Source organism: Panthera onca, chromosome B4, assembly GCF_046562875.1.
Source record: "Panthera onca isolate mPanOnc1 chromosome B4, mPanOnc1 haplotype 2, whole genome shotgun sequence".
Lineage (NCBI taxonomy): Eukaryota > Metazoa > Chordata > Mammalia > Carnivora > Felidae > Panthera > Panthera onca.
The window spans coordinates 13,023,574-13,040,634 of record NC_138345.1 but is presented as its reverse complement, the minus strand read 5'-3'; the positions used below and the strand labels follow the sequence as shown (position 1 = coordinate 13,040,634).

Sequence of the window (17,061 nt, the reverse complement as noted above, 5' to 3'; positions counted from 1 at the left end):
GAGGTTTCCTACCACTTTAAGTTTTCCTACCCACTAAGGGATGCCTGCTATGCTCTGGGAACCAGGGGGCAGAACGCCCGTTTTCTCCCAGAAGAATCGGCTACAGAGTAAGTTCAGAGCCATTCATGGGCAAAAGGCTCCTTTCTTTTCCAGGACTCAGGATAATGTTGGTGGATTACAGTATTAAGGGGTTAGTTCTTTCTTTGTGCCAATGAAATTTAGAGGATGCAGAAGTTGGAGGTGGGGGAAATACGGAGCAACAGGTATTTCAATTTTATAGGAATTGCCTATATTCAGGTTAAGTAATGTCACACCAAAATGGAAGGGGCGTCCACGTTATTTTTTTAAAACTAAGTTAGCACTGAGTGCAGTGTTGCTGTAATGTTTGAAATATAGAAGCATTCATCTGCTGATTCGATTAAGAATTCGTTGTTTTGAATGTGCATCGGTCATTTGCAAGAGTCTAGCAATATGTCAGCTATAAGAGAGTAACTTTTTTCTCCCTGGTAATGACGGTTTTACGGGGAATTGATCAGTAATTGCATGATACGAAGATCCAGCTCATGTGTTTTCCACCCCGATTCAGGGAGCCTCCTGTCGGTGAGAGGCTGGGCTGAAAGGAAAGACAGGGACAATGCAGCTCGAAGACCTGTGCTCTGCTGTGCATAACAGGAACGACTGCGCTGTGCCCAGGGGCTCCAGGCAGTAGCTTCCTCTCTGCTCAGTTACCCCATCTCTGAACTGGGCATAATAATAATTACCAGCTTCACAGGAGGGCGATGTGGATTAATGAGCTCATCTTGTAAAGTGCTTGGCAGGTGAAAAGTTCCTGAGAGGTGCTGTGATTGTGCTCATTAGTTTCCGTAGATATTCCGGGAGTGAATCTTTAGCAAGGAGACCTGTAATTAATGCAGCAGCTCTTTGTGGCTAGCATGATGCTCACTCAGGAGAGAAGAGCTTGGCGCTGTTTTGACCGGTTTCTTCCTGTTGACGTCTGCTGCCTGCTTTTTCCCCGGCTCCGGTCCACCTCCGTGTACCTCCTCTGGGTTGTCTTTCCTGACAGCCGACCTTGCTGCTGGAGTGTCTTAATTAGATTTGAGATTTGCTTATTGTCTCAGTCCGTACAGGCTGCTGTATAACGAAGTACCATAGAGCGGGTGGCTTATAAACAACACATTTATTTCGCACAGTTCAGGAGGCCGGGAGGCCCAACATCAAGACACTGACAGGTTTGTCTGGCAAAGAAAGGTCTTCTAGATTCATAGACGACGTCTTCTCACGTGTCCTTACGTGGCAGAAGTGGTGAGGGAGCTGTCTTGGGTCTCTTTTATAAAGGCGCTGGTCCCATTCATGAAGGCGCCATCCACCTTCATTTCTTAAGCAGCTCCCCAAAGGCCACACCTCCTAATACCATCACTTTGGGGGTTAGGTCTCAAGCTGTGAGTTTTGTGGGGACCAAAAGGCTCAGTCTGTAGCCCTTTTCAAGGGTAGGCGTGAGTCACGGTGGACATTAAGTGTCATATAGATCTGCTGATGACTCTACGGGCCTCCTTGAACATTATCCCCATCCTGCCTACACACAACATAGGAACTCAGCCGCCTCTGGCATCCAAAGGTCCTACCATTGACATTGGTGCTTTCACGTCGGACCCAGCAGCCTCCTCCAGGGCAGTGGGCAGATGGCGTGTGGTACAAGAACAGATTCAGGAGACTCAGAAACCATTGAGGGCAGGGATGACGTTCTGGTGAAGGGTAAGGGAGATTTGCAGTGAACAACCTAGATATTTTGAGGTTCCAAAGCACGTGGAATGGATCCACTTATTTAATTTTTTGTTTGTTTGTGAAACAAAGGAAGAAGGTGGAGATGTTGGGTGATTCTTAGCCAGCCTGTCCAGTGGCTTCATGAGTGATTTATGCGGCCTGCCCTCACCTCCTCCCGAACTGGCTAAGGTCAAGGCCGTGTGCTCTGTTTTTGTGCAGGGGCCTTAAATCTGCCAAGGAGCAGCTTTGCTCAGATGGGGCCAGAGTTGGGGTGGGGGAACCAAGCTGGGCCGTGGGGCTGTCAAGCCAACTCCTAAGAGTGGTATCATTGTTCTGCTTTCTCAGATCAAGTCGGCCCAAACTTTATGGCTCTCTGTCCTTTAACACTGCCATTAGAAATGAGCACACGGTCCCCTCCAGGCCATTTGTCCTGCAAGGAACTTTCTGAGCAAGGGTGAGACGGGGCTCCAGGCCAGAGGAACACTGTGCTGATTTATTTACCCCTCTCGCTGGCTCTGACTGACAGAATGAGCACAGCGTGGACTGGATTTGCAACTTCCTTCTTCTATGGCTCGCCCTCTGGTTTTCCTGATGAATTGGAAAGCTATTCAGTATGCCGACTTGTTTAATTAACTAGTGAAGGAAAATGTTCTTTAGGGTAGGGGCTTCCTCACCACAGTGCTTATTAGCACACCTGAGATCCTTATTAAATAACACAGTGGTCTGTGGCCCCTCACGACCACCCCTGGGTTTGTGACGTTCTGTCTGTAATTTTTTCCCTGTCACTGGAGCATTACCGTTTGTCTCTCAACCCCTCAAAGAAAGAGAAAGGCTCGTTCCAAATTCTCTCTGCTGCTCACCACCCAGGAGCCTTTTGTGTAGTTTTAAATCCTGAGCTCTGGCGAGGGTCTGAGCAGAACGAGGTGAGGGCACTTTAGCTCTCTGAGGAAAAGCACTCTGCTCCCGCCCCTTTGTGCCTGTCTGGCCCTGCCGACAGCCCCCTACATACTGGCCTTCCAGAGCCTTCTGGATAAGCCTCATTATACTAAATATCATTACTAATATTTATACATAATAATTATTGAGAACTTACGCTGTGCCGGGCACTGAAATTTTAACACAACGATTGAATACAGTAGGTATTATTTTAATCCCATTTTACAGAACCAGAACTTGAAGAATGACACAATTTGCCCAGGGTTGCTTAGTGGTGGGGGCCAGGAGAAGAGATCAGCACAGTAGGTAGGGAGCAGAAAGCAATTTCCCAGCCTACCTTTTCATAGTGAAGTTTGGAGAAAGCCACGGACTAAGATATGACATGTGTTTTGTGGCTCTGCCGTATAAAGGTAGATTTTCCCCCAAAGTCTTTCCACGTAGGAATCAAAGACTACTCTTGAAGTTTTGGAAGTGTGGGGAGATAGAGGAAGTATGCTGAGGAACGATAGAAAGAGGTGGCCAGAGAGAGAGAGAAGTAGAGTGGGAACGGCAGGTTGAGGGGGGAATGAAGGTGACGAGGGGAAGAGTGCGAGGGGCTGCCTTTCCCCAGCTGGATTGGAGCCTTTCAGTTACTTTGCTTTGGATACAAGTGGGCAAAAAGAACCCAGCAAACTGAGTTTTAAAAGTTCCTTAGTAACTACATGGATGTTGGGAACAAAGCTCCTTCCTGGCTCTTTCCCTCAGGTTAGAGATGGGAGGGACTAATGTGCAGAGGCGTTAAATGATTTACCCAAGGCCACACACCCAATGGTCAGCGGAGCTGGGACGAGAGATCAGGCCTCCCCTCACTGCACAGGGTGGCATTGCGATGGCATGCTCCTTGGAAGGGAAACCATCTAGAAAAGGCAGCTGGCAGGAGGCTGCTTCTCTGACAGCTGTTTCAATGATGGAAGTTGGCAGCTTCAATTTGAGCCCTCGAAAGGGAAGAGGTGAGCATCCCTTGCCCAGGAGGTCATTTTTTTTTCAGTTCAGGACTACCTGGATGGGGAGAGAAGAGGGACGCAGTGTGACAGTCAACTTTGCAGCAAAATCCACTCTGGGCACCTACCATAGCATTGTCTAATCACTCTCCAGGCCAGTGACTGGGGGATACGTAATCACCAGAAAAGGATTTGCTCTTAAGTGACTGAAATGTCAGACAGGCACTTCGTGGTGCCTTGGGGATGTCTGTTCCCTTCGAGCTTCCAGCCTGTTTTGTTTCTTTTTATTCTTCTACCAAATCTGGAGCTGCTAGATGGAGAATAATATTTACAAAGAAATACCTCCTCTCCATCCCCTGAGATGGGGAAGTCCATGGAGGCAGGGGCTAAGGATGTGGACTTGGAAGTCAGACTCTCTGGGTTTGAACCCTTGCTCTGTCTCTTACCCTGTATCTACTTAACTTCTTTACCTCACTTTTCCAGTCTATAAAAAGGGCATTGGAACAGTAGCACCCCCTGCGATTGTTTGTAAAGATTAAACAAGTCGACATTTCTAAAACATTTCAAATCACGTGACACACAGTCGGTGCTACACAGACACACGTATTTGTTAAGTAAACAAAAGTAATTAAGAACCACACTCCAAACAGAAATGCAGAGGTGGGGTCAGGAATCAAATATAGGTGACGACTTCATGTGGTTATGACATGGTCTCAGTTCCCTTAGAGAAACTGAGTGTGGCCTGTGTGTTGGTGCCTTAGCCATCAAGATAAATCCATGCTTTTTGACAGTTGGGGTGAGCGATGCAGATAGCGGGGCATATACCCGCCTCAGATTAGTGTGTACCAGTCACCCCTTTTTGATACCCACAGTATGAAGGCACGGGTTTCTACCAGCTTTGCACCTGGAGTTAGCTTCCCTTGATCATGCCTCTAAGACAGGCTGGGAGTTTCTCCAGGGAAGCGTCTCCCATGATCTTACAAACCTATCAGTCCCTCCCTGCTCCCACGTGCCCAAGGCTGCTGACCTCAGAGCTGCTTGGAGCAGCCTCATCCCTGCCCCTGCCCCTCAAGGGAAAGTGAGTCTCCATGCTAAAATAAGTCAGTCCACATAACTTACATCAGTCCTGACAGGCAACAAGTGCTCAGAAACTGCATGCTATTATTAATAATACTAAGACTATGATTTCTGGATGCCTCCCAGGCTTCCACTTTTCAAGGTGCTGTAGCATGGTCAGTTTCTCTGCAGATCTGGAGACGATGGATGCCTCCTGCACAGAAACCATTTATCTTCTGGGCTTGCTATACCTAGCATTTTATGAAGTTTTTCTTGACTACTTGGGTCTGTTTCTGGCTCAACCCCTCACCCAGACTCTCATTAAGTCTCTGCTGAAAACCTCTATCTCTCTTTTTCCTGACCATATGGGTTCAGACTCAATCCAAGAGGCTGGCCATTGTAACAGCCCCCATTTACTGAGCTCTTACCCTACACCAGGCACTTAAAAAAATTTTTTTTAATGTTTATCCATTTACTTTTGAGACAGAGCACAAGCAGGGGAGGGACACAGATAGAGAGGGAGACACAGAATCCGAAGCAGGCTCCAGGCTCTGAGATGTCAGCACAGAGCCCGACGTGGGGCTTGAACTCACAAACTATGAGATCATGCCCTGAGCTTAAGTCGGACACTTAACTGACTGAGCCACCCAGGTTCCCCTACATCAGGCAATTTTAAGTGCCTGGCAACTTGATATCATTTAATCTGTGCAGTAACCCTATAAGGTTGGATTATTAGCACCTGTTTTACATATGATGAAGCTGAAGCCCAGACAGCATCACTTTCCCATGGTTACCCAACTAACAGATGATGCGGTAAGAATTCAAACCAGCAATCTCCTTCCGGATCCTAGCTCCTCACTAGGACACACACTGATGGGCAACAGATGTCATGCTACCTTCATCAAACTCTGGCCCTCCTTTACCAAAAATCCTTTTTCGCTTTTTGGTTCCAAAATGAATCTTTCCCTGTATCTCAAATTGACATAAACATTTACTGGGTTGGGTTCTGTTGGAGGAGTTGGTTACACATTTGGAGCCCCAGCTAGCTATCAAAACTATCTGTTAATAGGGGCCAGTGTCATGAAACATAAACAGTTGATTCAAATGGCAGGGGTCTTTATCCCAGGATTGTGCGAATATCTCTTATATGTTAGCTTTAAAGACTCTGTCACTTGTTCCATATGTATCACTATGTTCTTTTAAGAATGGTCTGGTAATGCTCACTGGTAGTTACTACATATCTATTAGTAAGGCTTACTAAAGATCTGTTGTTCACTTTTCAATATCTGTTCTCTCGTTTGTTTTCTGCTGATGCCCACATAGGCAAGAGCAATAAAGTTAGCTAAAAGGTGGTCCACAGAATTCTCGTTTCATATGTTCATTCATTAAGTCACTCACTAAATATGCATTTAGCCTGTCACATGTAAGGAATCCATAAACAAGCTTATGAGCAAAGGTAATTAGGATAATGTTTCCAAGTATTTAACCAATATGTTTTATGCCCCCTTAAATCATGATTCTGTGTAGCCTCTACTTCCAAGGCTGGGTCATAAGGCGCATTGCCCTAAGGAAGGAAAGGCTGTGGACACTATCTAGAACAAAGAGACCATGGACCACTTTTATGGCTCAAGACTAAGCTCTAGTCTTTCAGTGCCAGGTTTCTACTGACGAGCTGCCATCTTGTATGAGGATTCTCAGCAGATGGTTAAGCATAATGCTTTTAGAGGTCATCTACTTCAACACACTTCTTTTACCAGTGTGAAAACTGAGGCATAGAGAGATGAACGAGATGCCCTGAAAACTTAATGGCAGAACCAAACTTTATCCTACAGCTCTACTTGGAATCCAACATTCTGACTGATTTTCTTTGTTACTTGGGGAGATGTCTAGGTTTTCACCCATACTCATTTAAAAAAAAAAAATTGTAATGTATTTTTATGGTCCAGAAACGAGTTTGCTTTGACAAAATCCACGTTTCACTATTGCTGTGTATGTCTCTCAAGAACAAAGGGGAAGTTTGTGAGCATTGCTGCGAATGTTTTCATCGGTTCCACCAATTGATTGGAGGTAGCCTGGGGTGGCCAATTTGAAGCGGTTAAGACCAGCCTGCGCCTTGAATGGTAATCATTCTGGCTTTAGTGTTCTAATCTTAAAAAAATGATTCAACACGGTCATTAAGATGTCAGGCCATGAAAGAAAACCCTCCTTACTTATGATTTAATGAGTATTTAGGACAACCGATAATCCTCTGATTGGATCAGCGTGTGAACCGTGAGCCCAAGAGTACATTTCATGCCTTGTCTATGTTGTTGCAGCTGTTCTGCAGCTTGACCCCTTGACACAGTCACTGTTTGGTGTCAGTATTTGCAGACTGGACAGTCTCCTTCTGCTAGATGGTCTGCTTTGTGGGGACTTAAACTCCTTTATTAGTTTACTCAAAGATACATAGATCTCCATTCAACACTTGGATTGCTCTGAAAGCAAGTGGGAGTCCACATAGTATAGAAAGGAGAGAGAGCAGTAGTTGGAAGTTGGATCATGGCAGGCTGGAATTTAGGGCCTTCCGTGATCTGCTGAGGTCTGCTACATCTTAGACCCCCTTCATTCAGTCCCCTATGTTCCTCTTTCTGCGTGATGTCAGTGACAATCTGCCCTTTAAGTCTGGCTTAGCTGCCAAGAGGAAAAAGCATGGCTGCTTTTTTTTTCCCCCCATCCATGGACATAAAGATCCTTAGAGATTAATTTTTTCTTGAGAAGCTAGTATTAATTTCCTCAGAGATTTAAGACTGCAAAGAGGTTGATGCATATAGGAAGGAATAAGCTGGAGCCATGGGGCTGGGGCACCATGGTTGTCATTGTGGTGTCCATTTTATGAGCCATGTGAAAGAGGGATCCCGTGGTGACAGTGATCCCCTGGTGACAATGACCATGGGAAATAAGCAGTCAATAGGGAGTCAGTAGCTGGTCTTAACCGCTTCAAAAGGAAGGTACAATCTACCCTTTGTGCATGTGCATTCGCGCAATGAAGTTAATTCACATATTTTCCATCTTGTGAATATTTTCTCTGATTAAAAAAAATTGTGGTTTCTGTTAAAAATGTAAACAGAGGAAATTATAAAGGAAAAAATTAAAATGACTTCAGGTTGCAACACCCAGAGATATGAAGATTTTAATGATATTGGCAAATGGCTTCTCTGAAAAGTTTTTCCAATTATATTTCCATTGATTGCTGGAATATGAATGCTTATCTTAGTTTATCAATACCAGCATTAATCTTTAAATTAAAAAAATGCCATTTTATAAATGAGAATTGGCAGGTAAATTATTGTTTTAAACATTATTATTAATTATCAAAAAATTATATATTTTTCAGTTGTGAATGGTTTGTTTACACTTTTGACTTTTTAATTCATTTATCTGTTCTTATTTATTTGTAAGGCCGCTTTATACATTTGGTACATTAACAATTATATATCACTGTTATTGAAAACATTCCACCTTATTCTTTGCCTTTTACTTTTTTTTATGGTTCTGTTCTTTTCCAAAGGGTTACTGAAGTAAAATGAATGTACAGTAAGCTGCACATATTTAACGTATACATCACCACAGTCAAGATCATGGACATATCCATCATTCCTAGCAGTTTCCTTGTGCCCCTCACATTTCCTCTCTCAATTCCCTCTCCCTGTCCCCAGTAACATCTGCTCTTCTCTCTATCACTACATCTCCATTTACACTGTCTAGAATTTTCTATAAATGGATTCATACAATATGTCTTTTTTCATACAGCTTCTTGGGCTCAACATAATTATTTGAAATTCATCTATGCTGTTGCATGTATCAATATTTCATCTCCTTTTATTGCTGAGTAGTATTTCACTGTATGATCAGTTATACCACAGTTTACTTGTTTTTTCACCCATGGATGGACCTGTGGGTTGTTTCATGTATTACCTGTATTACAAATATCTACAAAAGCTGCTGGGAACACTTCTGTTCAAGTCTTTGTGTGAACGTATGCTTTCATTTCTCTTAAGTAAATACCTTGGTACAGAATGACTGGGTCACATGCTGGGTGTAGGTGTAACTTTTTAAGAAACTGCCAAGCTTTTCCAAAGTGATTGCAACATTTTACATTGCCATCAGCAATGTAGGAGGGTTCCGGTTGTTCCTTACCACCAGCAGCACTTGGTATGGGCAACCTTTTAAATTTTAGCAATTCTAGTGGATGTGTGGTGATATTTCATTGGGATTTAATTTGACTTTTCCTAGTAAGTAAGGATACTGAACACCTTTTCATGTGTTTGTTGCCGTTCTTTTCTCTTCCTTGGTGAAATGTCAGTTACGATTATTTGTGGATTTTTTTGTTTGTTCTATTATTGAATTTTGAGAGTCCTTATGTATTTTAGATAAAATCTCTTTGTCATATGTGTTTTGCAAATATTTTCTCTCCAGCCTGTGGCTTGCTTTTTATTTTGTAACATGTTTTTTGAAGAGTATAACTTTTAAATTTTGGTGAAATCAAATTGATTGACTTCTTTTTTAACGATCTGTGCTTTTTGTGTCCTACTTTAGAAACCTTTTACAAACCCATGGTGACTACTATTTTCATCTTTGTTAAGTGGATTTTGAGTTAATTTTCATATATAGTTTAAAGTAAGGGTCAAGTTTTATTTCTTTTTCCACTTGGATATCCAGTATTTCTGGTACCATTTGTTGAAATGGTTTCCTTTTACCCACTGAAAAAGATTTCTTTTTTACCAACATATTAGGGCCCTAAGGCTGCCATTAACAAATTACCACAAAACGGTGGCTTAAAACAACACATTTTTTCCTTATGGTTCTAGAAGTTAGAAGTTCAAAATCAAGGTGTTGACAGTGCTATGCTCTCTCTGGAGACTCCAGGGGTGGATCCTTCATTCCTCTTCCTGGCCTCTTCTGGTTGCTGGAAACCCTTAGAGTTCCTTGGCTTGTGGTGGTCAATTTCTTTATCCATATTCACATGGCTGTCTTTCCTGTGTGTGTGTGTGTGTGTGTGTGTGTGTGTGTGTGTATGTGTGTTTTCTCTTCTTATAAGGACACCAGTCATATTGGAGGAGCCACCTTATTCTATACGAACTCATCTTAACATAACTAATTGTGTCTTCAAAGGCCCTATTTCCAAATAAGGTTACTTTCTGAGGTTTTTGCTAGACTTGACTTTAACTCAGTACCAAATTACTTTGGTATTTTTGCTGAAAATCCATTGACCGTTTTTGTGATTGCACTATACTTTAAAACCCTTGCTCATCTTGAGATCAGTTTAAACATTAACCTCTGTTTTATTCCAGTTTGTTAAATCATTGAACCTTAAAATCTGGAGTAAATTTTCAAATATGGTAGTTGATTGCACTGTAAGTTTCCACACCCCCCCCCCCCATAACCAGTTTCCTTCCTTCCCCTCTTAGTATTTATTTTGTGTTTTAAATTCTAAAGATACATACATAATGTCATGTAAATGCATATATATGATCACATATACTTAAAAATAGCCATTTTCCACTTGTGAGATAATTCATCTCATACCCTCTTTGATACTTCCTCTAAGTTTTTGTAAACATATATATGGGGCCACTTTGCTCTATTACTTTTTTTGAGATTTGGGCTAGGCTAATCGTAATGTTACAATTTGCTTTAGTGATTATTAAGGAAGGTCTCTCATTGCTTTAATTTTTCCTGCTTATTCTTCATGATAAACTTCAAAATAATTTGTTCAAAAAGTTTGAAGTCCATTGCAGTTTCTAGTGGCCTAGCATTGTACCAAAACATAATTTTGAGGCAAACTGTCACTTTTTCAATTTTGGTCATCTCATGGAGAAATATGCCTTCTTTTACCTAAGTCTTTGCTATCTTTCATTAAAGCTTTATAGTTTTCCTCATGTGGGTTTCTAGTACATGTTCTTATTAGCATCATTCCTAGATATTTTCCACTTACTGCTTCTTATTATTTGCAGAGCCTTTATTTTTCTTGTTTTATTTTCCTAACCAGTTTCTGCTGATATATAGGCACATAAATACTTTTGGTAAATTTATATTCAATATGGTTGCTTACGAAAACTACTTGTATTAATTCGGTAATTTAAAAAATTACTTTTATCCCCTTTTGGCATCCAGAATTTAAACCCTGTAGGTTTGTTTTTTTTATTTTTCCCTTTTGGCTCCTTCGATGATTGTTTTCTGATGGCTGGACTGAGCTCCTTTTCAGATCTGCAATTTGAGGACAGGTTTGTGTCTTCCGCTCATAACTAGATTCCTATTGTCGGGGGAGTGTTATTCTGCTAGTCTGATTGTCTCCTGCCTTTGCTGCTTTGCTCCCTGAAATTTTCAACATGGTGGTGCATTGAAATGTACAACTTCCTGTAAGCAATACTACCTGGGCTCTTGTGTCCTCACCTGCATCTCCTTTTGAACATCCTACTTTGATGCAGTGTCCCAATACCAGTTTCGATGCCTGATTTGTTTTGCTGAGGATTGCTCTGGCCAGTCATGTGGAAGAGATCTGGTACAAGCACAATTATGCCTACTTTAGGAAGTAGCAATTAGGCAATAGAGAAGACTGCTCAGCTTTCAGCTTATCTCAGAATTATAAATAGAGGAAGCAGACAATGGGAGAAGCAGGAAGAGTCGTCCTCCCAACTTTAGGAGGACGGCTTGGTTCGTTGGCTAACATTTTCATACTCTCTGCAGATAATGGAAATATTTCCTAGATTTTAGCACCAAATCTATGGCCACTTCTAATTTTGAAATGGTCGTAAGCTCTTTTTTTCTTTTCCTATACATAGGTTTCTCAGTGGAAAGCCAGGGAAGCTTGCTTCTTGGGCTCCAAACCAGATGCCATTTTTTAAAAATTGTTTAATGTTATTTATTTTTCAGAGAGAGAGAGAGAGAGAGAGAGAGAGACAGAGCGTGAGTGGGGGAGGGGCAGAGAGAGAGGGAGACACAGAATCCGAAGCAGGATGCAGGCCCTGAGCTGTCAGCACAGACCCCAACGTGGGGCTCAAACCCACAAACCGTGAGATCATGACCTGAGCCGAAGTCGGACGCTCAACCCACTGAGCCACCCAGGTGCCCCCAGCTGCCATTCTTAATAGAAAGTTAAGAAGTTTGGAGGCAAATGAAGTGAGTCTTTGGAAACTAGTGTTCTATAGATTGGGATCCTCCATCAAGAGGCCTTCATAGAAAAAGGAAAGTTTCTTAAACATTTGTACAAGCCCTTCCTCACCCACCTGCCCTTCCTCCTTGAAACTTAGGCTCTACCATTCTTATAAAATGTATTTGGCACTGTGGAAAAATACAGTTCACAAAGCATTTATTTTATAGCATGTATCAGACAAATAAGGTGACAAGAGCCCTCATATCCTAAAAAAAGGTGCTTACTAAAACTACTTGTATTCTGTAATCTTAAAAATTACGTTTATCCCCTTTTGGCATCCAGAATTTAAACTCTGTTTTTTGTTTGTTTGTTTGTTTGTTTGTTTTGTTTTGTTTTCCTTTTGGCCCCTTTGATGATATTTACAGGAAAACAAGGGCCTGAAACTGGTCCTTCTACCCTAGCCAGATCCCACTTCAAGCCTGTATATGAGAAAGCAGGATTCAGATGGTAAAGGAGTCAGCATTTCTTTGAAGAGAGTTGTCAGGTTGTCCAGTGTTTTCCCTCCTGAGAGGGATGTCCTTCTTCCACCCCAGACCAAGTGAAGGGCACTTCCAAAGAGTCATTTGTAGAGGGTGGGGTTATCTTCTGGGAGAAGAAGCTGACATATCATCCTCATTAAATGCATTCTGAACTGGAAACACCTGTAGGTCCACCCCAGGTCGTGTATGATGAGTTTCTGGAAGAAATTGACTTTGGTTCCCTGGAGTCAAGGTAGCAGAAAGGTACCATGTTGTTGCATGGATGTTCCTGGAAGAAGGTCTAATGGTGAAATTATGATTAGAGCTCAAAGAAGGGCTGACTGGTGGAAAGTGGTTTCACCAGCACTTAGGGGCAGAAACACTGAATCTTTTCTTGAGTCATTGTGTGCTACAGAAGTCAACAGAGGAGCCTCATCATGAGGGGTTAATGAGAAATTGCATTACCTGAGAAGGGAAACTGTAAGCTGGAGGTGCCTGAAATGGGCCCTCTCAAATGGACCCACAGAAGCATCTGGTGAGAGAGGGAGAAAAACAAAGAGCTGCCCCACTGAGGACACATAGCTAAATTACATTACCAGTCGAGTAAGATTTGGCTTACTTAATCCAGCTCCCCACCCTACCTCCCATCCCATCCTTGGTCCTGTGTGGGTGGAGGGAACAATGAGCAGAGTGATAAGGAAAAGACCACCATTCTCTCTCACCTCCTGCAGGTCAGGGATGTTCGTGTGTTTATTCTGAGCTGGGAAGAAGCTTTTATTTTTTAAGAGGCAGAGAGAGAGTGTGTGCGTGAGTGTGTGATTTGAGAAGGAGCAAAGGGAGAGGGACAGAGAGAATCTTAAGCAGGCTCTGCAGGGTATAGCTCGACCCCAACTTGGGGCTTGTCTCACAACCATGAGATCATGACCTAAGCCAAAATCAAGAGTCAGATGCTTAACAGACTGAGCCACCCAGGCACCCTATGAAAGAAGCGTTAAATTGAATGAGAGATTCAAGTGCTTAATGAGGTTCTTCGGACACCAGAAAGAATGCGCAAAGCTTCAGATCTGTTCAGGGCTGGGAAAGAGAAATTAGAATTTTTTAAAGGTGGTAGTTTAAAAAATTACTTTCCCATTTTGCACCCTATAAATTCAGTCCATTCTCAATGTTGATTATACTTGTACAAAAATCTATATGAGAAGGTAAAGTTGCGTTGAGATTCTTTGCCTAATTGCTGAAAAAATATTGGGGTTGAACCTGGTTTCTTAAGTTCTTAGAAGAGATGCCCACTATTTATCTTGAATGTTCCTTGCTTTCATGTTTTGCAGGAATGATTAATAACAATGCCAACCCAGTTTCTCAGTCTTCAGTAGTAATAACGTTGACCAGAGCATAGGCAAAGACAATGAAAAAATTTTAACATGAGCTGAATCTCTGCTCTAATAAGAGAAAACATACCTGTGTCTTTTTTTTTTTTTAATTTTTTTTTTAACGTTTATTTATTTTTGAGACAGAGAGAGACAGAGCATGAACAGGGGAGGGGCAGAGAGAGAGGGAGACACAGAATCTGAAACAGGCTCCAGGCTCTGAGCTGTCAGCACAGAGCCCGACGCGGGGCTCGAACTCACGGACCGCGAGATCATGACCTGAGCCGAAGTCGGACGCTTAACCGACCAAGCCACCCAGGCGCCCCTACCTGTGTCTTTTAGAGATGAGCATATCTTTTCCTGGCCCATAAGTGTTGTCAAAGGACTCTATTTGACTTAGAGCTCTTCAGATTTATATTTGGTTTTAATAAAAATTATGGATAGTGAAAGATTAATAAGGTAAGAACCCATGAGTCAACACAGATATAAATAAAGGAATAAACAAGTAAGTGAGGAAGCAGGGAATGGGTTTTCCTTATAGTAGGATGTTAACTAATAAATGTAAAATAAGTTAAGGAATTAGAAAAACGCCATCTGCCAACCAGGATAGTATTCATTGGTTTTAGCATCGTGGATCAAAGTTTGAGTAATGAAGGGATATTCATGTAGTCTCAGACTGTACTTTTTGTTACAAACAGTAAAATAGTAACATTAGAGTTACCTGGCAGGCATCGTATTAACCAATGATCAAAGCTAACATTGCCAGAAATGGCACTGGTCAACAGTAGGTCCGCCTGATATCATGCCCTGACATCTCAGGATCACTTATGGAATATTCTTGCCAGACGGTGTAACTTGAATCTCATTTTGAGGAAACAGTGGACAAACTCAAACTGAGGAATATTCTCTAAAATAACTAGCCTTTATTCTTCAAAAATATCAGTGTCATAAAATACAACAACAAAAAAAAAGAGTCAGAAACTGTTATAGATTATAGAGACTAAAGAGACATGACAACTGAATTCAGCACATGATCTGGGATCTTCTTTTGGTATAAAGGACGTTATTGGAACAATAGACAAAAGGGAAACGTCAAGATCTGTGGAGTAGATGATAATGTCGCTTCAATGTTCATTGCTCCATTTTGATGGTTTCCTGTGGTTATGTAAGAAAATTCCTTGTTTCTTGAAGACACACTGGAGTATTTAGGGATGCATTTTTCTTTAAGTCAGTCTGAAAAAAATATGAAAGAGAAGGCTAAAGCAAATAGAACAAAATGCTAACATCTGAGGAATCTAGAAGAGTTTCTGATCATTCTTTTTTCCTATTCTTGACGCTTTTGTGTAAATCTGAAGTTTTGTCAAAATAAAATATAAAAGAAATAAAAATTAAAAATTACAGGGTATGATACTGATGTCTCATTTTTTTATTATATGTTTTAATAGTCATAATAATAAGCATGTATATATCACTTACTCTTTGCCAGTCACCATTGTAAGTGCCCCCCCCCACACACACACACAGTCACTTGATCTTTATCCTATGAACTAGGTGGTATTATTATTCCCATTTCACCAGGAAATTGAGGGACAGTGAGGTTAAATAATCTGCCTATAGTTACATGCCAGTAAATGGTGGAACTGGGGTATGAACTCCCAGGAATATGGATCCAGAGTCCACATAAGAACTCAGTGAATCATATTTCAAAGCTCATTAATACCACCTGGAAGCTCTTTTTGGAAGTTCTATTTGGAGTCTGTATTAGTTATGTAGATAACTAATCCATGTAACACATTACCCCAGAATTGAATGGCTTAAAACACCAGACACTTAATATCTCTCAGTATCTGTTGGTTAGAAGGTCTGGGAGAAGCTCACCTGGATGCCTGTGGTTCAGGATCTCTCAAGAGACTGTAGCTGTTGACTGGGGCTGTGCTCTCATCTGAAAGCTCGACTGGGGGGATGTTTGCTTTCAAGCTCCCTCACTTGGTTTTGGCAGGCCTGGATCCCTCACCACATGGCCTCAACAGATTTTCCTTGTGACATGACAGTTGGATTTCCCCAGAGTAAGGAAAGAGAGAGAGAGAGAGAGAGAGAGAGAGAAAGAGAGAGAGAAGATCCTTAAGATAGAAGCCACAATCTTAGAATTGAATCTCAGTTGTGATGTGCCATCACTTCCTCTGGATCCTATGTATTAGAAATAAATCAGTAAGTCCACCCCACTCTTACAGAGAGGGAATTATCCTAGGGAGTAAATACCAAGAGCTGAGAATCATTCAGGGCCATCTTAGATGCTGCCCACCACAGAGTTTACATATGAATTGTGTACATGTTGTTTTTGTTGTTGTTGTTTGTTCTCGTTGGGCATTATGATCTCTTGAAAGAGGCCAGTTTTTAAACATGGCCAGAAATCATGTGGCAGGGGTGTAGAATGGTAACTTTCTAAAAGGCAGTCTTGTTTCTACCTGGCAATGAATACAAATTGGACCTCTATTACCTTTTTCAGTCATTACTCCATTAGCTCTCCAGGTACTGGACATTACTCCCAGATACCAGCAAGTGACCGGCTGTGACTTTTGGGCCTTCCCCAAAGAGTGCTCATTCCTGTTCTGCTCACTGTGTCCATGTCTTCATCAACATGTCTTTTGCTGGATTAGTGGACTCCCCAAGGCTAGAGAATGTGCCATTTTTGCTAAATCTGTTACTTCCCACCTAGTACATGCCTGAGCCAGGGGCTGAGTTAAAAGAGCACTGGCTAATTCTCTAGGAGAGCTCGCTTGATTTTTGGCCACGGCCGAGGGTCTGGCATATGGCCAAGTCATTTGTACACTTAGTTGATTCTGTAAGACAGGCTTTTATACCTGTGCAGTTGTAATAGAGAGACCAAACAGATTTTGGACTTGATAACTTCCCAGGATTACAACCTTAATCTTTCCCCCTTAATTGGAAAATCCTTTGGCAGGGCAACACCTTTGTGAAAGTGGTGTAGGCAACAGTTTATGAACTAAGACACCATTTTCACCCGGGTTTTTCTCTTGTCATTCCATGTGGACACATTTCCTCTCTCTTTGCTGCCTAATTCTCACTGTTGGACTTCTTCTTTTGGAGGAGGCATAATGTTTTGGAGGAGAGGGTATAAAACAGAAAAATGGAAATAAAATAGCCATGAAAAAAAAAGAAATAAAATCGCCATCTCATTTGATTCCGTCACCCACTAATTAACCAAGTTAACCTGTTGTTCTTCCTTTCAGTCCTCTTTGATGTATATATACTGTTTAAAAAGATGAAACTAGAATCCTATTATACAACTTCTT

The 17,061-nt window shown here is 41.8% G+C and overlaps 1 protein-coding gene and 1 long non-coding RNA gene across 3 annotated transcripts in view; one reads left to right on the top strand and one right to left on the bottom strand.

Moving 5' to 3' along the window:
- FRMD4A (FERM domain containing 4A) overlaps positions 1–17,061 on the top strand; it is a 608,405-nt gene that overhangs the window by 60,505 nt on the left and 530,839 nt on the right. The window lies entirely within an intron of this gene.
- Positions 14,770–16,152, bottom strand: LOC132695260 (uncharacterized). The gene is made up of 2 exons (XR_009617806.3): positions 15,626–16,152; positions 14,770–14,980 (listed from the first exon to the last, which is right to left on the bottom strand). It is a non-coding gene; the product is annotated as an uncharacterized LOC132695260 (long non-coding RNA).